Raw genomic sequence first — 25323 nt, 5'->3', positions numbered from 1 at the left:
AGTTGTACCCAACCTTAGTCTTTGTGCAATTGATCGTGCATCAGTCTGACCTGTTGAATGTCTCCTGCTTTTGTTTCATAGGGCGGACAGACTCAATGGCCTCACAGTTAAGTCATGTATGGCACTGTGCCATTCTCGAGCAGCGTTTAAAAAATCTATCTTGTAACGCTGTGATTTAGGAGTCCTTGGGGTAGTCCTGACACCCAGCTGCAGTGTGATTTCCCCTTCGCCAATAAGGGCAAGCAGCTGAACTAATAGAATATGCAACATTGGAGGAGGGGGTGGGTTTGAGAGGAAATGGTTCCGACGGAAAAATAACAGCGATTGCTTTAATTCAAAAAGAAATCCATATATTTGAACAATGCTTTCCCTATTGAGGATTTTTTAAATGCAGGTATGGACAAACAGAAAGGAAAACATGGGGATAATGCCACTGGTACTTGCAAAAAATGTGAAAATTATTCCTGTTGGACATTTAATAGGAATTCAGGAATGTGCACCACAATTGTGGAGGTTTTTCCAGAAGTAAAAAAAAAAAGTTTGGCCAGTATTTGTATTTCCCCGTTTTCCTGTCGTTTTCTCCAGGTTATCCAAATATAAAAGATTCTGAGGGGGCTTCACAGGGTAGATGATGTGAAAGGTTGTTTCCTCTCATGGGGGAATCTATAACTATGGGGCACAGTTTAAAGGTGGGAGGGGGGGGTCTTCCATTTAAGACAGAGGCGAGGATTGAGGAATCTCTTCTTTCAAGAGCGTCGTTAGTCTTTGGAATTCTCTTCCACAGATAGCAGCGGAGGCTGGGCCATTGAATGTCTTCAAGGCCGAGTTTGATGTCAATGTGAGAAAGGCAAGAAAGTGGTGTTAGTGTCGCAGCCCTGATCTTATTGAATGTCAGAGCAGGCTCGATGGGATGAATGACCTTCACCTGCTCCCAATTCTTATGATCGTTTAAAAAATATTTTTATTTCATTGATTGGGGATGCGAAGAACGTGACAGGGATGGAAATGTTTTATGTGCCATGTTTATGTTGCTGTTGTCGTTATTATTGTTAAAAACTACAAAACCCCTAATTAAATGTTTTTTAAAAATAGATATATTTTTATACAAAGCATTTCCAGATGTTTTAAAAGCATAAAGCGTCCACTTAAACCAAAACATGTAAACAAGTACCCACAATGTAGTAAAAACTAACAACCTAAACCTCCCTCCCTCCTCCCCCCCCCCCCCCCCCCCGCGCTGACGATTACCATTCCTTACCAAAGGCGATGGATTGCCGCCATCTTGAAAATAACCCCTCATGGCAAATTTTATTTTCTCCAAATAGAGGAATTCTGCCAAGTCACTCACCCACGCCACCTCTTTAGGCGGCTCCAAATCCTGCCATCCTAACAACATCTGCCTCCGGACTATCAGGGAGGCAAAGGCCAACACGTCGGCCTCTCTCAACACCTGCACTTCCCGGATCCTCCAACACCCTGAATAGTCACCCATGTGCCCGGAACCACCCTCACACCCAGAACTTCGGACATAGTCCCCGCAAATGACTTCCAGAACTCCTCGAACTTTGAGCATGCCCAGAACATATGGGTGCGATTGGCTGGGCCCCCTAAGCACCATCCACATCTGTCTTCCACCCCCGGAAAAAAAACCTCATCCGCGCCACTATCTTTAAACTGAATGAGGCTTAGCCTTGCATGCAAGATGATCGAATTTACCCATCGCAGGGCCTCAGTCCAGAACCCTGCCTCAAATACCCCAAGCTCTTCCTCCTACTTTTGCTTTACTTCCTCCACAAATGCCCTCTCCTTTTACATTAGTTCCCCATATATGTCCAAGATCCTATCCTCCCCTATCTCATCCTCAGACAGAGGTTTTTCATACCACGTCACATGGCCACCTCCTTTCTAAGAAAGGCCCCAATCTGCAGGTAACGGGGGAGCCCATCACCCCATCACAACTGAAACTCTTCCTCCAACTCCACAAAATCTAGCCCCCACAGACAGGTTCCTAAAACGTTCTTTCCACGCTCACGCCCAAACCCTAAACGCATGTGTCCAGCCCCGCCGGGACAAATCTATGATTGTCACAAATTGACACCCAAAGTGACCCACCCTCCAATTCTTATGATCCAATGTTTTATTTTTCCGAAAGGCGTCGTTCCACTTTAAATAAATTTTAGCAGCCTTAAAAAGAAGTGTTCTAGAATCAAGGACCTCCACCTGCCAAAGGGCTTTAATTCAGAACTAGAACACCATGGGCGGGATTTTGCAGCCGTACCTGCCGGCAAGATCAAAGGGGTTTTTGCAGTGGCGGAGGGTACAAACACCAGGAAACCCCCTTGATAAAGTGGGACTGGAAGATCCTGCTGCCAACCAATGGCGGGCCGCCTCTGCAAATGCAAAATATGTGGTGGTGATTTAACCTGAGGATCACCACATCTCAGACGAGGGGCAAGATTGAGAAGGCCTGTAAAGGCTTTGAACCTGCGTTGTTGGCCTCACTCTGCATCATAAACCAGCTGTCCAGCCAACTGAGCCTAACAGGCCAGCTCTCCCACTCAAAGGGGAAGGCAACTATGGTCTTCTGGGGGCTATGACGACTTTACTTTGGTTACAGATAAAGGACTAATGGAACATTGCTTATAATTTGTTTAGTTCCCTGAAGTGTAGATAATTTATGAGGGATTTTTATTTAGTCCTAGTTGAGGTCATGGAACATAGTGGGATACAGATGAGGTAATTAATGGGAGGAGCCAGGTATGTCTGTAGTTTTACAGTCTGTTATAGGATTTTAAGCTGAACAGCAGTTTTGCCAAATGCTGTTAGGTTGAGCAGAGGTGTACTGGATCAGCTCCTGAAAGGAACTCTCTCCAAAAGTCTGCACAGCTCAGCAAATAACCCATTTTGTTAACTTTATTTATATATGGCATTTGAACTGCATTGGGTTGCTTAATTGGAATTAGTGTCAGGTGCAGATTTTAAGTTCAAGTTTTTTTATTTAAGAACTATTTAACCGATGACGGTAAAAGCTATCTCTTTAGTGTTAATGTGGTTAATTATGTGTTTAAACTCAAGTTTGTTTTAACATAAAAGGTGCCTATTGGCCAGTCATCTCTCCTGGGACGGAGTATCCTTTTACAAATTGAAAAATTGTTTGAGATTCTCCTCCAGTATTCGAACAAAAGTTGGGGTCTGGTTCGACATCCTAACAATACTGACACAGGCCAATTGGCCGTATTGATCACCTTTGGTCCTGTATATTTCTAAATTCCAATAGAAACGTGTGAAAATAGTTCTGCTCACTGCTTTGGTTCATTGTGAGGGAAAGAATGGTGAAGTAACATTGTCATGCAACATGAAAATGGGAAACAACTGGAGCAACAGCAGTCATCGAACAGACAGTCCCCAAAAGGAACCGATTCAGCAGTTACTGAGAAAAATTTAGTTATAATCGCTGAGTGCAGTTACAAGTATATGAAAGCTCAGTTCTAGTGCTTTTCTGGCTGACATAGAGTACTGTCAGTAGCGAAATGCAAAGGGAACACCGCACCACAGTGGTACTAAATCACAGCTAACCAGCTAGGCCTGCTTGCTGTGCATGACTGGATCCATTGCCGAGCATGAAACTCTCACAAAGGCGAGCTGCCCTGCAGTCATTTCGAGAGAAACCTCAACGCTGCCATTATTCAACATTAGGCCACTTAAATCCGTCTGAGGGTGATTCTGGGAGGCGTAGTGTTTCCTTTTCAGTCAGCGCCATCAGCGTTAGCTTTTCTGATAAGGATCTAGGATGTTAAATATTACCTTCATCAGCCAGTTTCAACGTTAATTATCTAATTATCACAATCAAAATAATCATTCTTCACACAAGAGGTCCTTGATTTGTCACAGCATTGCACAGCACCAGCTAAGCCCGACAAAAATTTTTACCTAGTTATATTTTGTCTTTTATCAACAAGGGTTTTGGTGATGCTTTGAAGCTGGTCTTAATTGTTCGGCCTTGGCAATTAACACATTATTGTTCAGATTTAACCCCAGGAAAATAGTACTACGAGGCAATTATTTTTTCTTTTTAAATTTTCTTTTCCTTTTGTGTTTTATTGCATTTGGAAAGGCAGGCCAACATTTACAGACAGTGGATGGATTTTATCTGCATCTGAATTTTAATAAGTTAATTTGGTGAGATGATGGGAAGTGGCTTTTGTAGAGCACCACAACCAGCAAACTGTGCATCGTGGCTGCAGGATTCCAATGAAATAGTCCCGGATTCCATTTAAAATAGATCAAAGCAGGTTTTATAGCCAGAATCCAAACATATACTGCACAAATCCTGTGCTTTACATAGAGTCATACAGCACAGAAACATGCTCTTTGGGCCACCATGTCTATGCTGACCCTCAAATACCAATTTATACTAATCCCATTTATCAGCAATTGGTCCACAGCCTGCCATGCCTTGGCAACTTAAGTGCTCGACCAGATGCTTCTTAAATGTTGTGATCTGCCTCCACCACCCTCTCAAGCAATGCATTCCATGTTTCCATCCCCTCTGGGTGAAAAAATGTTTCCTCAGGTCCCCTCTAAACCACTTACTTTTCAACCTAAACCAATGCCCTCTGGCCTTTGACACTTCTGCCATGGGGAAAAGATTCTTATGATCTACTCGACCTATGCCCCTCATTTGGATGGCACAGTAGCACAGTGGTTAGTGCTGTTTCTTCACAGCGTCAGGGACCCGGGTTCGATTCCCGGCTTGGGTCACTGCCTGTGCGGAGTCTGCACATTCTCCCCGCGTCTGCGTGGGTTTCCTCCGGGTGCTCCGGTTTCCTCCCATAAGTCCCGAAAGACATGCTTGTTAGGTGAATTGGAAATTCTAATTTCTCCCTCAGTGTACCTGAACAGGGCACCGGAGTGTGGAGACTCGGGCATTTTCACAGTAACTTCATTGCAGTGTTAATGTAAGCCTACTTGTGACACTAATAAAGATTATTATTAATTTTGTACAGCTAAATGTTCACATTAATAGTTGTGCTAGCTGATTGACGGACATCTCTGCAGTGGTTGAATCTGTGGTACGCTGACACACAGCTCTACCACTGTCAAACCTGCAGGTCAGATCACAAAAGATACACAGTCACTCTGCCCCCAGTATGCAATCTGAATATTGGGAATGCTACTTATTCACACAAATGTGTGAGGAAAGCTTTTGGATCAGCACCCGTGTGTTCATAGAACAGGGAGGCCAGCAATAAGCACAAGAAAAAACTGCATCTGGTCTGCTTCCGAATGGGTGTGTAAAAACTGCTTCTGAAAGCGAATGTATTCCCCGAGTCAAGAGAACAGCAGTTATACACTTGCACAAAATATTCCTTCTATATCTGCTTCCAACTTTGGATCTAACTGTTGTTCTCCAGTTTAACTCGGATGTCTTCCCTCACTTATTGGTGTAAACCATATTGAAGAACCAATAGCCTCAGGCATTGACGAGAGTTTTTTTTAAAAAACAGCAAAAGGAACCGGTTTTAGTTCCCAGGCTGCAAATTTACTCAGATAAGCTGCCTTAATTTTTACTTTCATTCACCCCCACCCATGGTGGAATTACCGCACAATCACAAAACCCTGCTGACCGGGCAGCAATCTCTCATTTGCTAAGCAACCAGACTGGTTCCTCTCTCATGTATCTGGACATATGAACTTGGTTAAAATTCAGGAAGTGAATCCTGTTCCCACGGAGCTACTGTCAAAACTGATCGTTGCAAATATAATTGGCCCTTTATTCCCAGCATCACATGGTGAAAGGCTGCGACTCTACCCTAATTATTTTGTCTCCAGCTTAAAAAAAGTCGCTGTTTATTTCATAAATCAAAGCTTTAAACGCGGGAAGCTTCATGCTACCTTCGCACATATTCCGAGCCTTGCTCATTCCAACAAATGCTGTAGGTTACATTGCAAGGCAATGTTCGTCGAAAGTTTTAGCGGAGCGAGTGTGAGAATGAGAGAGCGAGCGTGTGAGCGAAAGCATGAGGGTATCCGTGTGGGTGAGCTGCAATGTATTTAATGCAACAACCACAAGAAACAACAAACGGCAATGGACAGGAAAATTAGAGAAGACCCCAGATGGAGGGCAATTATTAAAAAAGATTCATAAGGAACAATGACCTCAAGCAGATGAAAAAGGGTATTTTGCAGGGCTATGGGGAAACAAAGCCTGGGGTTTGGAGATAATAATAATAGCTTATTATCACAAGTAGGCTTCAATGACGTTACCGTGAACAGCCCCTAGTCGCTACATTCCGGCGCCTGTTCAGGGACGCCGGTATGGGTAACACCCAAATACACTGTGGTGATTGCCCCTTTAAGGTCAGCACAGCAAAAGAGGGTCACCTGGCTTGAGGGACCAATTGGGACTGAGTGTGGGTAATCACCACAGAGAGTGGAGTCCTTCCTTGGGCAGAAGACATGTAGAGAGTGGGGCAGCCGGGGCTTGCCGGCCTCGGTAGTTTTTTCTTATTAATAAATAACCTTTGTGTTCCTGACAACGTTTGTTAGCGTGCAATCTATTACACTGGCGATGAGGATATGATGGATCATTGATGACTCTTCCCAAGGCCCGAAACCTGTGGGTATCCTGTTTTGATCAAGTCTGAAGAAAAAGATGTGCACCTGGATGCCGGTCTTCGGGTGAAGACACATTTGAGATGTTTGGATATCGGCAGATCTTAATAGCGCCACAAACCCTGCAAGAGCAGTGACTTAAGACTTTAAGAGAAATAGAACTTAAGAAAAGGCAGTTGCTGCATTTGTTTCTGAAGCGAGAAACAGAAGTGTTTTGGGTGAAAAGGGAAAAATGCCCCAAGAAGCTGTCCCAGGAGCGCGGGAAAATGTTTGCCGAGTAAAGTTTGAAAAGTTTGAAAAAGGTTCAAGAGAAAAGTAGCAGGTTCCCGCCAATACTTCCAAAATTCAGGTTAAGCTGAAAGAGAGAGAACCGGTAGCTGCTACCAGTTAAAAAGAACCGCAATGGACAAGAAAATTAGAGAAGACCCCAGATAGAGGCAAGTCTTAAAAAGCTTCACTAGGAACAAAAGCCTCAAGGAAGAGGCAACACAACCACACAGGAGGTAGCCTAACCTCAAATGAGGCACTGAAATTGGGTCCTGGGGGAAGAGCAGCAAAAGACTCCGGAAGGGAGGACGGCACCAAAAGACCCCGGAAGGGGGGGGGGGGGCACCGAAAGACCCTGAAAGGGGGGCAGGCACCGAAAAATTCCAGAAAGGGGAGCACCAAAAGGCACTAGTGACCATATGAAGAGCAACGAGAGAATTGCAGAATGGAAACAAGACAACATTTCATTTGAGGCAGACCCGACCAACAGTGAAGCTAGAAAGGGTTTAGCGGAGGTTAAGGCAAGTAGAAATGAATTTGCGAAATGGATACATCCAGTCAGAACATGATGGATTTCCCTCAGATGAAATGCAGAAATTAAAGACTTCAAAAGAACTACTGAACATAAAGAGGAATCAACAAAAATAATTAAAGCTCTCGGGAAGACATTAAAACAAGGTGAAGTGACCAACCGAAAAAGTTGCAAAAATTTACAAAATGAAGTTAAGGAAAACGCAATGAGACAATGGACAATAAGTGGAATTCCATGAAAAAGCAGCCAGCAAAAATTGAAATCAGAAGAATAAGAGCTTGAAGAAGGGAAGCTTGGCAATGAGAAATGAACAGAAGAGGTAACAACATTTAAAAAATTGACCGCAGAATCAACAATTCAGACAGAGAAAGAAGCTGAGATTACGTGCCAGGGCAAGAATGCTGAAATGGTCATGCGAATGGAAAAGTACAGAATCAATATGATTAAATAGCTGATGAAAAAGATGCCAATTCGAAATGTTGGAGGGGAAAGTACCTTCATCACATGACCGCAGTGCCAGAAACAGAGGGCTGGATTCTTCCGCCGCAAGATTGCCATGGGCGGGACGCGGACCATCGTCATGTGAGAGTACCTTTAAGAAATGTGTGTTTATAAATGGGTGTGTATATAAATATCTGTAGTGAGAGTACCTTTAAGAAATGGGTGTTTATTACTGCAGTGATGTCAGAGAGTGGGTGGAGCTGGGCTGTCGGTCAGCTTTTTACTTTAGAACATAGAACATACAGTGCAGAAGGAGGCCATTCGGCCCATCGAGTCTGCACCGACCCACTTAAGCCCTCACTTCCACCCTATCCCCATAACCCAATAACCCCTCCTAACCTTTTTGGTCACTAAGGGCAATTTATCATGGCCAATTCACCTAACCTGCACATCTTTGGACTGTGGGAGGAAACCGGAGCACCCGGAGGAATCCCACGCAGACACGGGGAGAATGTGCAGACTCCGCACAGACAGTGACCCAGCGGGGAATCAAACCTGGGACCCTGGCGCTGTGAAGCCACAATGCTATCCACTTGTGCTACCGTGCTGCTTTTATGCAGCTTTTTGCTGCAGGGTGGGTTTGGTTTCATTTTAGTTTTGGAGAAGCTGCAATCACAGCAGGATGTCTGTGAATCTCTGCAAGCTTATGAATGTCCATTTGCTGATTTCAACGTGGTAACTGTTCTCAGTAGTGAAGTTAAACCTGAGGTGCTTCTGTTAAAGGTGTTGTTTTTAAGTCTTATGGATGTTAAAAGGAAAGTTTAAAGGATTACTTAGTGTTGTAGTCTTTGGGGGTTGTATTTGAATTAATGGTTGCTGTAGGTTTTAAAAAGGTTAACTTGAGTTCATAGAATAAACATTGTTTTGCTTTAAAAAATACTTTTCCATTTCTGCTGTACCACACCTGTAGAGTGGGCCGTGTGCTCCCCATACCACAATCTATTAAAAGTTGTGGGTCAGGTGAACTCCATGATACACTTTGGGGTTCTCCAAACCCTGGCCCATAACACCATGTAAAGGTCAACTGACCTCGGGCAAGAATTCCCAGTCGCTGGGCGGGCACGGCCGTAGAACCCGTCCTAAGAATCACGGCCACTCCGTCACATGTGATTAGACCGAGATTATGAAAGAACTGTCAAGACATAACATTGTGTCATGATGATATGTGCCTGCATACATTGTTATGTTGGTGAGGCCGCATCTGGAGTATTGTGTTCAGTTTTGGTCTCCTTACCCGAGAAAGGACATATTGGCACTGGAGGGAGTGCCGAGGAGATTCACTAGGTTGATCCCAGAGTTGAGGGGATTAGATTATGACGAGAGGTTGAGTAGACTGGGACTGTACTCATTGGAGTTTAGAAGGATGCGGGGGGATCTTATTGAGACATATAAAATTATGAAGGGAATAGATAGGATAGATGCGGGCAGGTTGTTTCCACTGGTCGGGGAAAACAGAACTAGGGGGCATAGCCTCAAAATAAGGGGAGGTAGATTTAGGACGGAGGGTAGGAGGAACTTCTTCACCCAAAGGGTTGTGAATCTCTGGAATTCCTTGCCCAGTGAAGCAGTTCAGGCTCCTTCTTTAAACGTTTTTAAGAAAAAGATAGATGCCTTTCTAAAGAATAAAGGGATTCGGGGATATGGTGTACGGGCCGGAGAGTGGAGCTGAGTCCACAAAGATCAGCCATGATCTCATTAAATGGTGGAGCAGGCTCGAGGGGCCAGATGGCCTACTCCTGGTCCTAGTTCTTATGTTCTTATGTAAGGTGCTCGGCAGAACAAGGGTCAACATGCGATTCGAAAGTGGCACTGCACACAGTGTGAAGTCACATGGTCAGAGAACAGTCTAGAACAGAACTCGGTAAGCAACAAACTTGTATGGAAGAGTTCCATGCAAAACTATGTTTGGAACTGTACATAGTTAAAGCCAATCAGCAAAAATGTTTTTGCACACATAAACCTCAAGATCCCATCAATGAGCCATCACCTCTGCGAGAAAAAAAAAATCAAGTACATAATATGACATGGTGTCATAGCGGTAGCAGACTGATCTCTCCATGGAAGCAAGTAGTAATGGACTGTCTGTGCCAGAAGAGGTACCCATTATTTGCAGTTCCTGTTAAATGTCAATCCTGTGAAAGTATCTCAAACAACAGATTTACACCGTTCTACAAGAAACAGAAAATGTTCTCAAAGACTCAATTTATAATTGTCCAACTTGTGTGTAGTAAGTTCAGTTAGAATTCAGGACTGAGTAACTCAGTTATTGAAAATTGTATCAAAGAGCTAAAGGGTGAGGGATGTGGTGATCGACCTTTTAAAGGCAACGCAGCCAAAGAAGGTCACCTGGCTGGTGGACCAATTGGGACGGAGAGTGGGTAATCACCCAGGGGATGGAGTCCTCACTGAGGCAGAAGACATCCGGAAGACGCACAAGGACTGGTGCAGCCAGTGGGCCTGACAGATTCTGTACAGCTTTTCGTCATTAATAAATAACCTTTGTGTTCCTGACCAAGTCTGTTAGCGTGCAATTATTACAGACATACAATGGGCCAATTGGTCTCCCTCTATGCTTTGGGCAGCACGGTAGCACAAGTGATTAGCACTGTGGCTTCACAGCGCCAGGGTCCCAGGTTCGATTCCCCGCTGGGTCACTGTCTGTGCGGAGTTTGCACGTTCTCCCCGTGTCCGCGTGGGTTTCCTCCGGGTGCTCCGGTTTCCTCCCACAGTCCAAAGACGTGCAGGTTAGGTGGATTGGCCATGCTAAATTACCCGTAGTGTCCATAAGGGTTGGGAGGGGTTATTGGGTTGCGGGGATAAGGTGGAAGTGAGGGATTAATGTGGGTCGGTGCAGACTCGATGGGCCGAATGGCCTCCTTCTGCACTGTATGTTCTATCTATGTCTATGTATGCTGATTCAAAGCCATTGGGAGGACCTGTACACAACATTTTGAATTCATCGTGATATCCGTTGGCCAACGTAATGAAACCCAAGAGGACTAATTAAGGCAGATGATGTAACACACTTCAACATGGCCCTGTTGTTAGATATAAGTGGGCACAGTTCCGTAAATTAAGTACATGAGAGATGTTTTGAGGCTTGAGGCGTTACAGAGATCAACGATGGTAAGTGTTCAGCTGAGTTGGACAAGTACGTGAAGTGTAATAATCGCAGACAGATAACAAGAAGGGTGACTGTGATCAACAAATCTTTGAAAAGCTGAATGCACCTTTTAAAAATACACAGAAGAGGCTCTTGAATTATCAATGCAGTCCAAATGAAGGCTCCTTTCCTGCAAGAATCACTCCTCTTGAAGATTAATAGATTTTGTTTTAAACATTTTGCCCAATCAAACTTTTAAATCATCAATGTTTCTGTCCAGAATGGTTAGCAAGCACTCCCCGTCCCCATGATCTACAACCCAGTTATTTTTATGGCTTTAATGATCAGTACAGAATGTGCTACAGAGACAGATAAGGGACAGCTGAGCAAAGATCACAATAATTAAATGGGGGGGGAAATGTGAGTCATTTTGTGCGAAGCGCACTATACCACTGAGTTTGGGTCTTTATTAAAAGGCTTGTCTGTACACTCAGGGAAAGAAATTCAATGCACAGTCAGTACTGGCTGATGCGATTAAAATCTTTAAACCCACCAGGGGCCAGTCATGATCGCTTGTGACCTGCAGCACATTAGTGGGTGTAAAAGCAAAAAGGATCAGAATGTAGTGGGGAGGATTCTGCAGGATAATTTTGTTCTACAACCTGATGCATTGAAATAAACATTCCCATTAATGGCCATCAGTTCTCCTGAGTATTATAAACATGTCAACGAGTCATAAAAGCTGCTCATACATTTACCTAGTGACCACAGAGTTCTTCACTTTTTATTATCCACTATGGTATTGTAGAATATAAATCTTCAGGTAATAAAAAAACTGTTTTATCAGTTCATTTAAGTCCCATCATGAACTCCTGAGTTGTGACGAGATCATCATATTCATTATTCAAAGTGATGATCACCACAAAACCATCTGCAAAGAGACGGAGGGTGACGTTGATAGCACTATCAAGCAGCACTTACTCAGCAAAAACCTGCTCACTGATGGCCAGTTTGGACAACTCAGCTCCTGACCTCATTACTGTCTTGGTGCAAACATGGACAAAACAGCTGAACTCGAGGCGCAGTGAGAGTGACTGCCCTTGACATCATGGCAGCATTGACCGAATGTGGCATCAAAGAGCCTTAGCAAAGCTGGAGTCAATGGGGAGGGGTAAACTCTCCACTGGTGGGTGTCATACCTGGCACAAAGGAAGGCGAGAGAAACGAAGGTGAAAAGAAGATGAGAGGAAGACTACAGAGACTCGCGAGCCCAGCCCAGTCCATCACGCAAACCCATCTCCCACCCATTGACTCTGTCTACATCTCCGGCTGCCTTGGGAAAGCGGGCAGCAGAATCAAAGATCCCTCCCACCCGGGTTATTCTCTCTTCCAACCTCTTCCATCGGGCAGGAGTTACAAACGTCTGAGAATACGCACTAACAGGTTCAAAAACAACTTCTTCCCTGCTGTTACCAGACTCCTGAATGACCCTCTTATGGACTGATCTTATCTGCTCACACATCTTCTCTACCGAGTAGTACTACACTCAATATGCTCACTCGATGCCTGTGCCTATGTATTTACATTGTGTATTTATGTATTCTCATGTTTTTTCATGTATGGAACGATCTGCCTGGACTGTAGGCAGAACAATACTTTACACTTACCTCGGTACACGTGACAAGAAGTCAAATTCAATTGAAATTCAATTCAATGGCTGTGGCTGCTGGAGTTCAATCATGTCACTCCCGACACATTACTGCAAGAGCTCCTCAGGATAGGGCCCGAGGCCCAACCATCTCCAGCATAAGGTCAGAAGTGGAGATGTTGGCTGATGACAGCAGCAGATGGAAAAGCCACAAGGAAAACCCCTCCAAGATGCACTTCATTCTGACTTGGAAATATATCACTGTTTTTCACTGTCAGTCGGTCAAAATCCTGGAACCCCCTCCCGAATTGCACTGTGGGCGTATCTACACCACAAGATCTTTGGGGCATCGAGTCCAAGAGTTGGGAAATCATGTTGCAGCTATATAAAAACTTTGGTTAGGCCGCATTTGGAGTATTGCATGCAGTTCCCGTCACCACATCATCAGAAGGAAGTGGAAGTTTTGGAAAGAGTGCAAAGAAGGTTCACCAGGATGTTGCCTGGTCTCGAGGGTGTTGGCTATGAGGAGGGGTTAAATAAACTAGGATTGTTTTCATTGGAAAGATGGAGGCTGAGGGGAGACGTGATAGAGGTCTACAAAACTATGAGAGGCATAGACAGGGTGGATAGTCAGAGGCTTTTTCCAAGGTGGAAGTGGTCAATTACAAGGGGGCACAGGTTCAAGGTGAGAGGGAGAAAGTTGAAGGTAGATGTGTCGGGTAAATTTTTCACACAGAGAGTGGTGGGTGCCTGGAACGCGCTGCCAGAGGATGTGGTGGAAGCAGGCACATTCGCAACATTTAAGAGGCATCTGGATGGATACATGAATAGGGAGGTAATAGACGGATACGGACTGAGTAAGGGCAGAATGGTTTTTTTAAAGTAAGGGCATCATGATCGGCACAGGCTTGGAGGGCTGGAGGACCTGTTCCTGTGCTATATTTTTCTTAGTTCTTTGATTTCGGAAAGCAGCTCACCTCCCACCTTCTCAAGGGCAATTAGAGATGGGCAATAAATGCTGGTCTTGCCAGCGGGACCCACATCCTGTGAAGTAATTATTCCAAAAAAATATATATATTTTGAAATATTTCAATTTTCTACGAATTCTCACAAGACCTTTCTTACAATAAATTATGTCACCTGAAGAGTGAAATACTACAAACACACGTCTATATTAGCTGGAAATTCTGAGCAATGTGGCGTAATAAGGCCTTGGGACACAATAAATGCTCAACGGCGTTCAAAAGGCATCTCAACAAATACATGGATAAGATGGCTTTAGAGGGAAATGGCACTAAGAAGTGCTGAGGGTTTTGGCCAAGGGTGGTATCATGACCGGTGCAGGCTTGGAGGGCCGAAGGGCCTGTTTGTGTCCTGTATTGTTCTTTAAATGTTGCAGTGGAGGTATTTGGCAATGATGCCCAGCACTAGCAGGTCCTGGTTCCTGTTGTTCTGTCGGGTGGTGATACTGGGCAGAAGCCACTCCACCACCACTCACCACCCACCCAGAAGGAATCACAAATGGAGAGTCCAAAGGCTGTTGGTGGATACCCTCTGGGGTCAGACCATGTGGCTTAGTCCAAGGCTGCTGATCGACTCTCTCGCTTAGTTGGGTAAATGCTGGGAGATCTTCTGCAGAGCAAGATAATATTTTTTGCGGTCAATTCACTGGCAATGTTGATCAATGATGTTTTCATAAAATCCCTAATTTAGATTTTAGATTGGGGCTAAAGGGATCAAACGATATGGGGGGGGGGGGGGGAAGCAGAACAGGTGACTGGGTTGGATTGTCAGCCATGATCATATTGAATGGCGGAGCAAGCTTGAAGGGCCAGATGGTCTACTCCTACTGTTTTCTATGTGTGTATGTTTCCTATGCTGTGTCATGTGAGAGTGCCTTTAAGAAATGGATGTTTAAGCAATGTACCTTTAAGAAATGCAGTGATGTCAGAGTGTGGGTGGAGCTGGGTTTTTAGCACAGCCATTTTGCAGTTTTTAGTTTCAGTTTGAAAAGAGCTTGGGTGTGTCTGTGTTTGCAGTGAGCTGGATATGCTGTGATCTCTGCCATGAAAGACTATCTCTGGATCATTTGGGTGATTTAAACTCATAATAGTAATGCCTTTAACCTGATGTGTTTCTGTTTAAAGGTGTTAAGTCTCTTGGATGTTGAAAGGAATAACTGAAGGAATATTTAGTGTTGTATTATTTTCAGGGTTATCTTTGAAGTAAGGGGTGTTAAGTGATCCAATGTTTATTTAAGAGGTTAAGTTGAGTTCATGGAATAAACATTGTTTTTGTGTTTAAAAACCCACATGTCCATAATTGTAATACCACACCTGGAGAACAAGCCGTGTGCTCGGAAAAGCAACAATAGATTAAAGGGGGAGGTTGGTTGAACTCCATGATACAATGTGGGGTTCTGAAAACTCCTCTCCCATAACAGCTGTGAGGATGCCTTGACAAAAGTCTTAGTCATTGATTGCAAATCTTCTCCAGATAACCCACACAGTCATTTTTGTTCCTCCACGTCAAATAATATAAAACTTCAAAAGCAAAGAGTACTTGGCATCAGATTGAGAGTGGAATCAAACTAGCATATAATCAAACTAATGAAGGGACCCCACTGTTTACTGTGGTTTCATTTCAATGGACTGAGAGAGTGATTGGCCTGAAGGCAAAGTAAATGACTCAGTTTTCCGTCTTTTTAGACTAATGTTACATCTATTTCGATGAATTTGTCAATGCACTCAAACACTAACCAGTGAATTCAAGGAGCCCCAATAAAGGTGTCTATACATTCCTGCCTTTCAAGGTTCAGGCAAGAACAGCCAATTGACGAATATCCATCAACAGTACATAGCAAGGTGTCTGTCCAGTTGGGGTGCTGGGGAAGAATGAACACTGGGTGAAGAAAGTTATTTTTACCTTAAGTTCAAAAGAATAAGAATATGCATTTATTTAAGCAATGGTGTCAGCTCAGAGTGTTTACAGCTGGAATAGTACATCTAAGGATTATGATTTTGAAATTAATCTTCCTATTAATTTGCCTATGGCTCGAGTTTTAATTTTAGGATTCATGACCTAATAAGATTGGTAGGTAACTGTTTGCAAACTCACACAAAGTAGTAAAAGTAACTTTGTTTTCCCCCAAATAGAGTCTTCATCTGAATTCCTATGAGCTGATTTTACAGGTGGATTGTAAGAGGGTTCTTCACAGTGAAGGACGCTCAACATTTCCTACTCGGTTTGGTGCAGTTAGTTGGGAAAGTAATAAGAAATCTCAATACTAGTTGCACCCCATGCAGCAGGATAAACAGCAAGGTTGTAAAATGTTTTTCCTGATTTTGATCAGTCATTTATGATTGGGTTTTTCTGTTGAATTTTTCATATGCTTTTAATTTACAATTTACAACTGCAAAGTGTGACCTTCCTAAAAAAAATTATGTAGACGGTAGAATTGTTCAAGATAAACAGCAAATCCATTAAAAAGAAGCATCTAGAAATTCTTGATAGGGTTTCAGGAGACATACCAGCAGTACGTGATTCAGCGCTGCTGCCACAGAAAGGGTAGCATGTTTCCAAAGGTGATTTCTTGATTAGGCTGCAGCTCTCTGCAGTGATTGAGGGACAATTCAACTTGCACTACACAGCTCACTCTGTTCTCAGAAGGGAAAATTCAACACCATCTTCATCTTACATTAACGCACATTTTTGTTAAAGAGAAAGGCTTGCATGTTGTAAACACCTTTTACAGCCAGCAGACACCTCGAGCACTTCTTGAGGTGTAGTCACTGTAGGAAACACAGAGGCAGCTGCATGGTGGCACAGTGGTTAGCACTGCTGCCTCGAGCGCCAGGGGTCCGGGTTCAATTCTGGCCTTGGGTGACTGTCTGTGTGGATTTGCACATTCTCCACGTGTCTGCGTGGGTTACCTTCGGGTGCTCCGGTTTCCTCCCACAGTCCAAAGATGTGCAGGTTAGGTGGATTGGCCATACTAAATTGCCCCTTAGTGTCCAATGAGACGTAAGTTAGGTTGCAGGGATAGGGTGAGGTGTGGGCCTAGGTAGGGTGATCTTTCAGAGGGTCGATAGAGATTCATTGGGCCAAATGGCCTCCTAACTGCAGGCATTCTCTGATTCTACGAATATGCAAACAGCAAGCTCCCGCCCACAGAAATGTGATACTGACTGGACAACTTGTTGTAATAGTCTTGGTTGAAGGCTAAATATTGGACAGGATACCAAAATTAACTCCTCTGCTCTACTTTGAAATATTGCCATGGGAACTTTTACATCGACATTGAGAGAGATGACTGGACATTGATTTTAACAGCTCATGTGAAAGACGACAGCTCCAGCAGTGTAGCACTCCCTCAGTACTGCAAATCAGCCTTGATTTGAGCGCTCCGGTCCTGGGACTTGAACCTGGGACCTTCCGAATCAGAGGCGAGTGCGCACCCAACTGAGCCACAGCGGATTTTTTTCACCAATAGCATTTCTGTGAAGTAAATACGTTAATTCTGTTCAGATTTGACCAAGGCTCCAGACCATAGCCCACACTCACTAAAGTAATGCTTTTGACTGTTATCATTCTTACAGCCTGTCGAATTACAGCGAGTTAAAAACAGAAACACTAAACAATTAGATGGCAAGGAAATGGTGTTCCATTAATTAACAAGACTTAGTAGAACTGTTGACTACCTGTTTCCACCGCCAGCAATCGCACAATGAAAAATGATGTAAACAAGTTGAGAGTTGCCTTGCCAATGTCCTGTCAGAGTCATTATATTCCAATATTGAACAACCTGCAGCTGTTCATGAATATATGCCTGCCCACTTAATACAATCCATGGACTCACAGAGCTGAACAAGTGCACCCTCTTATATAACCTGCTTCTTTCTCTTTAAAAAACTGCCTATGTTAATTGTACAAAGAAATTATACAATTGTGGCCACATAGCACTGGGACACCAAGCTCTAGCGCAATGGTTTAATGAGGCGTGGGTTCTCTCACATGAACTGCTGCAACAGCACATGCTCCTAATCTCAGCCATGATCCTTTGGGAGGTGCAAATTGGGAGCAAAGTGCTTCTCCTGAGATCTGAACAAAAGAGAGAGATGCAAAATCAGAGTGTACGCACTCCCAGACTCTTTGTGTACTTCCACAAGGCCAATTTCAAACTTAAATTAGAGTGGGGAGAAGGAGGTCTCATCTGTGAAAGGTGGCTAGTATACCTGAACAAAGAAAGGGAAAACTACATACAAACAGATGAATTAGAAGGAGTCAGCCATTTAACCCCTCGAATCTACTCCGCCGTTCAATTATATCATGGATGATCTGATTGTGACCTCAGTCCCACTTTCCTTCTGACCCCCCCTTGTCAATCTAGAATCTATCAAACTCATATTGAAGTATTCAATATACCTAAAATATTCAATCTCCCGGCCTGTGCCCACCATTCTCTGGGGGAGTTCACAGACTTACGACCGTCAGAGAAGAAAATTCTCCTCATCTCCATCTTAAATGAGAGGCCCCTTATTATTAAATTGCATCCCCTAGTTCTAGTCTCTCCCACAAGGGGAAACATCCTTTCAGCGTCCACCCTGTCAAGTCTCCTCAGGATGTTGTATGTTCCAATAAAAACGCCCATCATTCCTCTGAACTCCAATGGACGCAAGCCCAATCTTTCCTCATTGGCTAACCCCCCCCAGGAAGCACTCAAGTGAAGCAGATCTGAACGTCTTCTGGATGTGGTCTGACCAGCACCCTATATAACTGCCGTAAAACATCCCTACTTATATATCCCAATCGCCTTGCAACAAATGACAACATTTAATTTGCCTTCCTATTCACTTGTTGTAACTTATAGAATTTACAATGCAGAAGGAGACCACCCAGCCCATCAAGTCTGCACCAGCCCTTGTGAAAGAGCACCCCACTCAAGCCCACACCTCCACCCTACCACCGCAACTCTGTAACCCCACCCAACCTTTTTGGACACTAAGGGCAATTTATCATGGTCAATCCACCTAACCTGCACATCTTTGGACTGTTGCAGGAAACCAGAGCACCCGGAGGAAACCCACGCACACACGGGGAGAATATGCAGACTCTGCACAGACAGTGACCCAAGCCGGTAATCGAACCTCGGACCCTGGAGCTGTTAAGCAACTGTGCTAACCACTGTGCTACCCCTTCTCAGTAACTGCATACTAACTGTTTGCGATTCATGCACTAGGACACTCCGTTCCCTCTGTACCTCGGAATCTCTTTTCTATTTTTACTGCCAAACTGGACAAGTGCCCACTTCCGCACATTATACACCATCCATCAATTGTTTTTGTAAATTCACTTAACCTAGTTATATCTTTTTGCAGCCTCCGCATGTCCTCTTAACAACTCACCTGCCTACCTATCTTTGTGTCATCAAGTCATTATATAGATTGTAAATAGATGATACTCCCACACTGATCTCTTTGGCACGTCACTCATTGCTCATTATCTTGCCAACCTGAAAAAGACCCACTTATGTCTACTCTGTTTCCTGTTAGCTAACCGATGCTCTATCCATATTAAAATAAAAGCAAAATAGGAAATATAAACAGGAAATGCTGGAAAAATACAGCTGGTTGGGCAGCATCTATGGCTCTGAAGAAAAGTCATATGGACTCCAAATATTAACTCGGTTTTTTCTCCACAGATGCTGGTAGACCTGTTGAGTTTAGCCCACATTTTCTGTACTTATCTCAATTATTACTAATATGTTACACTCTAACACCATGAACTTTATTTTAAAATTTAAGAGTACCCAATTCTTTTTTTTTCCCAATTAAGGGGCAATTTAGCATGGCCAATCCACCTGCCTGCACATCTTTGGGTTGTAGGGTTGAGAGCCACGCAGACGCGGTGAGAATGTGCAAACTCCACACGGACAGTGACCCAGGGCCGAGATCAAACCCAGGTCCTTGGCGCCGTGAGGCGGCAGTTCTAACCACTTGTGCCACCGTGCTGCCCTATGTTTATTTTGTTTAGCAACCTTTGATATGGAACCTCATCAAATGTCTTCTGGAAAACTAAGTACAGTACATTCACAGGCTCCCCTTTATTCACTTTGCTTGTTACTTCCTCAAAGAACTCAAATAAATTGGTTAAATACAATTTCACTTTCAAAACATGCTGGACAAGATCTTCTGGTTGTTCACACCAGCGGGATCTTCGAGTCCCCCCCCCCCCCCCCCCCCATATGCAGGGTTCCCGGCAAAGTGAGGTGGATCCAATGAGAAATCCTGTTAACGGCAGAGGAACCAGGAGACCCCGCCACCGGCCAATGGTGGGCCGCCTCCCACTGCTGGGATACACGCCATGGGGATGCTGGAGAATCATTCCAACTTCCTCATAATAGACTTCAGAATTTTCCTGAAGACAGATGTCAAGCTGTTTCCTGCTTTTTAGCTCCTTCCTAACTTGAGGAGTTACGTTTGCTATTTTCCAATCTGATGGGTCCCTTCCAGAATCCAGGGAAGTTGGGGGAATCAAAGCCAATGCATCTACCACCTCAGCGGCTACTTCTTTTAGGACTCTAAGATGAGGTCTATCAGGACCAGGGAACTTGTCAGCTTTAAGTTCCAACAAGTTTCTCAGAACCCTATCTCTGGTCATTGTAATTGTTTTAAACTCCCCCTGCCCTTTCACCGCTTATATCTGGGGTGTTATTTACATCCTCTACAGTGAAGGCAGGTGAAAAATATCTGGTCAATTCATCTGTAATTTCCTTATTTTCCATTATTAATTTCCCAAGCTTGTACCTTGTACACAAAACACAGCAACAAAAGTTCACCTTGGGTGTAGAACCTGGTAGAAAGTAAAGTCGCTATAGTCCCAGATGACCTTTGGCTTCTTTCCCCGAGGGGGAGAACTGACTGTTGGTGACTTAACCTGAGACCTCACCTCAGGAGAGGGGTAAGGTTGAGAAGGCGGAGCCTTCATGAATAACCTCAGCCGGTACGGGAATTGAACCTGTGCTGTTAGCCTCGCTCTGCATCACGGACCAGCTGTCCAGCCAACTGAGCTAAACCGGCCCCAGTGCACTGGTATGTCACTTGAATTGACTGACAATGAAAATAAGACCTCACCCTCTCTTTTCTCTTCTCCTGATTCATTCCGAGTTGTAGTTTTATGGGTGCATTCCATCAACTTGTACCTCAGTCAAGAGGTCAATCTTCACATTGCTACCTAAACAGGGAGTGCTGACTGGCTATTAAATATGTGTCTCTCAATGGAGCCCAATCCTGGTCTCACCCTGAAGGCACACTTGAGAATATTCCAGCAGAGATCACCAGACAGCGATTCAGGCACAGGAACATGGTGGGATTTCCACCCCCACCGCTCGTTTTCCCGTTGTTCTCACCCTCCACTTCCAGGCAAGCTGTGTTGGGAGGGGAGTCACCATCGGCAGGACCAGAAGGTCAGGCCAGAGAACCCCAACCACTGACATAACTTCCACCACCACACCCACTCTGCACCCATGGACTGGAAAGTCATTACAGCTCCCCAATTTAGATCCGTTAATTCATCAGCAACCAGCAAGAAAACATGGGAACTTCCTGGTTACGTCCAACTCAATAGCCTAATACATGGGCCACTACGAGAGTGAAACATTTGAAAACGAAAGACAAAGCTTGAAATCTTTTCGGGAACCCCAGAGTCTTACTAATTTCGCTACTTTCTTCTTGAGCTTCTAGTAAGTAATCCATTTTGTCTTCAAAATATTCTCTGGCCTCAATGTTTTGTTGACTTGAGATAGTATTTCTTTCAAGTTAATAACAGTAGTGTCATACAAACAGTAGTAATGACTACTTTGGCTTACATTCTTCCTAGCTCTAAATGTTTTGGGGTTTATATTGCTGACAACTCTTTCAGGAGCAGGACATGTTCAGTCTCTGCCCCAGACTCGATCAGTACCCCACTCTTTTCGCCTCCCCTCATCAACTGTCCTTGATGGGCAACTTGAGGCCAGTTTCAGCATTTGGCCTATCTGAAGGCAAATGCAGGCACCAGGTGGATTGTAGATACTGACACCTCCTGGCATTGCTTCCTGAATCAGAGTCTGGGTTATGGAGCAATCATCTGGGGAATAAAGGGAATTTGAGGGGATCGGTCTAAGAGTGGATTGGATTTGAGTTCTTGTCACGTGTACCGAGGTACAGTGAAAAGCACTGGCCTGTGTACAGTCCAGACAGAGCGTTCCATACATGAAAAAACATAGGACATGCATAACTACGCAATGTAAATACATAGGCACAGGCACCGGGTGAGCATACGGAGTGGAGCAAAGGGCCAAGACCAGGGGTGAATGAAGAATTAAATGGTGATGTCAGTTTCTTGTGCCCCAGCAAACGTGCAATGGAGAAGCCCAGGCCCTGGAGGAATATTGTTTAAAAACGGCTTTTGCCAAGATTGGAGAATGTCGTTGTACACTTTTATTTCTGGATTTGAACATGGGGGCAGAAAACAGTTATTTTTATGCACCATAAACCATATGCAGTACAATTCTCTGGATTTTGTTAAGTTGGATATATATTAAAAGTTAAACAGCTAAAAGGTTGTGTGTGTAAGGAAGTGGAGGTGTAGTATTAATTAGATTGCTCTTTTTAAGAACCAGTATGTTTACAATGAGCCACAAGGGTATCTGTGCTGTTCAATTCTAAGGTCTAGAGCTCAATGCAATAATCATTCTTTTCTTGATGTTGTTCCTGCTTCTCCTCATTGATTTTCCATCAAGAATTACAGTGAATATTTCTCTGCTGTATCTCATCCTTTCAGCCCGAGAGTAAATGTTTATTACTAGAGAGAAGGCAGTTTTTCTTCCAGCTAAGTAGATCATAAGGCATAGGAGCAGAATTAGGCCACTCGGCCCATGGAGTCTGCTCCGCCATTCAATCATGGCTGATATTTTTCTCATTCCCATTCTCCTGCCTTCTCCCGAAAACCCCTGATCCCCTTATTAATCAAGAACCTATCTGTTGTGTTACGTACTCTGGGATAATACAGGCTGCAACTGGTTGCAGCTTTAACCAAAACATACTCCAGACCTTGAAGTTAGTTCAATTTGATTTATTGACCCAGTAGCACAGTTCTCTATGAGTTTGACTCTCTGCTAACCTAAGTGTGGTTACTCTGACTGAACCAGACTAGCTCTTAGCCACGTGCTGGAGGTGTGATACTGTAAATAAACCCTGACTCACTCTGTAGATGTTCATCAGTGGAAAGAGGCAGAGGGTGAGCACCTTGTGCCTTTTATAGTGAGATACGACTCCTGAGTGTCCTGCCTGCTCATTGGTCATGTCCAGTTCTCTGTGTTCATTAGCTGCCTGTCTGTATATCATTATCTGCATGTCTGCATATCATGACACAATCTATCTCTGTCTTAAAGACACTCAATGACTTGGCCTCCACAGCCTTCTGTGGCAAAGAGATCCACAGATTCACCAGCCTCTGGCTGAAGAAATCCCTCCTTATATCAGTTTTAAAGGATTGTCTCTTCACCCTGAGGTTGTGCCCTCTGGTTCTAAGTATACTGAATACCTTGGGGGGGGGGACCCCTACATGCCCAATGGTTTTATTAATAAATTGAGAACGTTGCCAATGGATGGGGCTCACAAAAGAATTCACATATCGATGCTTGTGGAGCTTTCCACAACTACGGGGCTTCTCAAAGTGCTTTACAGACAATGAAATACTCTTTGTGGCGTGTAGTCACAGCTGTAATTTGGGAAACGCAGCAGTGAGATGGCGCCCAGCAAGCTCTCACCAGCAGCAAGAGCGAGCAGGTAATTCATTTTGGTTATGTTGGCCGGAGTTCAGGGCAGCACAAGTATATTTGGATTGTCTCAATTGTCCTTTTTGATCAGAATTTGGAGAGGCAGTTCCTTGGTGGTATTGTCCCTGGACTAGTAAACCAGAGCCCCAGGGTAATGCTCTGGGGACCCAGGTTCCAATCCAGCCACTGCAAATGATGAAATTTGAATTCAATACAAATCTGGAATAATGACGATTCCGTGGCGCAGTGGTTAGCACTGCTGCCTCACGGCACCGAGAACCCGGGTTTGATTCCGGCCCCGGGTCACCCTCCGCATCTGCGTGGGTCTCACCCCCACAAACCCAAAGATGTGCAGAATAGGTAGATTGGCCACGCTAAATTGCCCCTTAATTGGAAAGAAATAATTGAGTACTCTAAATTTATATATTTTTTAAATGTTGGCCGGAATTCTCCGGTCACCAGGATTCACTTTGCTTGCTGGCGGAGTGGGGCAGTTTCAATGGGAAACCCCCATCGACAAGCGTCGGGAAGATAGAATCCCACCGGCAGCGAACGGCGCACCGCCGGGAAACATTGAGGGATAAATATTGACCAGAACTCCCCCACCCCCCGCGCTTGCTCCTAGCATTGAGGTTTGAACCCTGAACTTTCTGACTTAAGAGGCAACAATGGTGCCAACTGAGGTGATGGTTTTTTTTTTTTATTCGTTCATAGAACGAGGGTCGAGCATTTATTTCCCATCCCTAATTGCCCTTGATGGGGGACAGTCAGGAGTCAACCACATTGCTGTGGGTCTGGAGTCACATGTAGGCCAGGCCAAGTAAGGACGTCAGATTTCCTTCCCTAAAGGACATTAGTGAACTAAGTGAGTTTTTACGACCATCGACAAAGGTTTCATGGTCGTCATTATTCCAGATTTGTATTGAATTCAAATTTCATCATTTGCAGTGGCTGGATTGGAACCTGGGTCCCCAGAGCATTACCCTGGGGCTCTGGTTTACTAGTCCAGGGACAATACCACCAAGGAACTGCCTCTCCAAATTCTGATCAAAAAGGACAATTGAGACAATCCAAATATACTTTCTGCCAAGCCTTCTGGCCTCAAGAACTCCTTACTAAATGGAAGGAGTAAGAGAGCAAAATAGTGCAGGTATTGGAAATATGAAATAAAGACAGGGAATGGTGGGAGAGCTCAGCATTGCTGATAGCACCGACAGAGAGAGAGAAACAGAGTTAATGGGGGCAATTCTCCGAACCCCGCGCTGGGCCGGAGAATTGCCGCAACCCCGCCACAAAGCCGGCGTGCGATTCTCCGAGGTGCGGAGAATCGGCGCCATTGGGCTGGCGGGTTTGACGCGGCGCTGGCCGCGGGCCGCTGGAATTGGCAGGGCCACCGATTCTCCGGCCTGGATGGGCCGAGCAACCGTGCAGATACGACAGAGTCCCGCCGGCGCCGTTCACCCCTGGTCGCTGCCGGCGGGAACTCTGCGCGAAGGGTCGGGGGGGGGGGGCAGCCTGTGGGGCAGGGAAAAGCGATCCTTCACCGGAGGGGGCCTCCGATGGATTCTGGCCCGCGATCGGGTCCCACCGATCGGCGAGCCGGCCTCTCCCTCTTCTCCTCCCCCCCCCCCCCCCTCCCCTACTTTGTTGCGCGACCGGCCCCTGAACACCGACGCCATGTTGAGTCGGGGCTGGCGCGCTGAAGAAGTCCCCCGCGCATGCGTGGGTTGGCGCGGCGCCCATTTGGCACCAGGAAGGGAGGCTAGAGCAACGTGAACCACTCCAGTGCCGTGCTGGCCCCCGAATCGGTCGTACCCAGGCCCATTTCACGCCGTCGT

General features: G+C 44.8%; 1 protein-coding gene across 2 annotated transcripts in view; it reads right to left on the bottom strand.

The window, feature by feature from the left end:
- Positions 1 to 25323, bottom strand: part of LOC140398536 (inactive phospholipase C-like protein 2) — a 265583-nt gene that overhangs the window by 106493 nt on the left and 133767 nt on the right. The gene's annotated exons all lie outside the window — the stretch shown is intronic.

This window comes from Scyliorhinus torazame, chromosome 21 (assembly GCF_047496885.1).
Source record: "Scyliorhinus torazame isolate Kashiwa2021f chromosome 21, sScyTor2.1, whole genome shotgun sequence".
NCBI lineage: Eukaryota > Metazoa > Chordata > Chondrichthyes > Carcharhiniformes > Scyliorhinidae > Scyliorhinus > Scyliorhinus torazame.
This window is presented reverse-complemented; position numbering and strand designations above follow the sequence as displayed.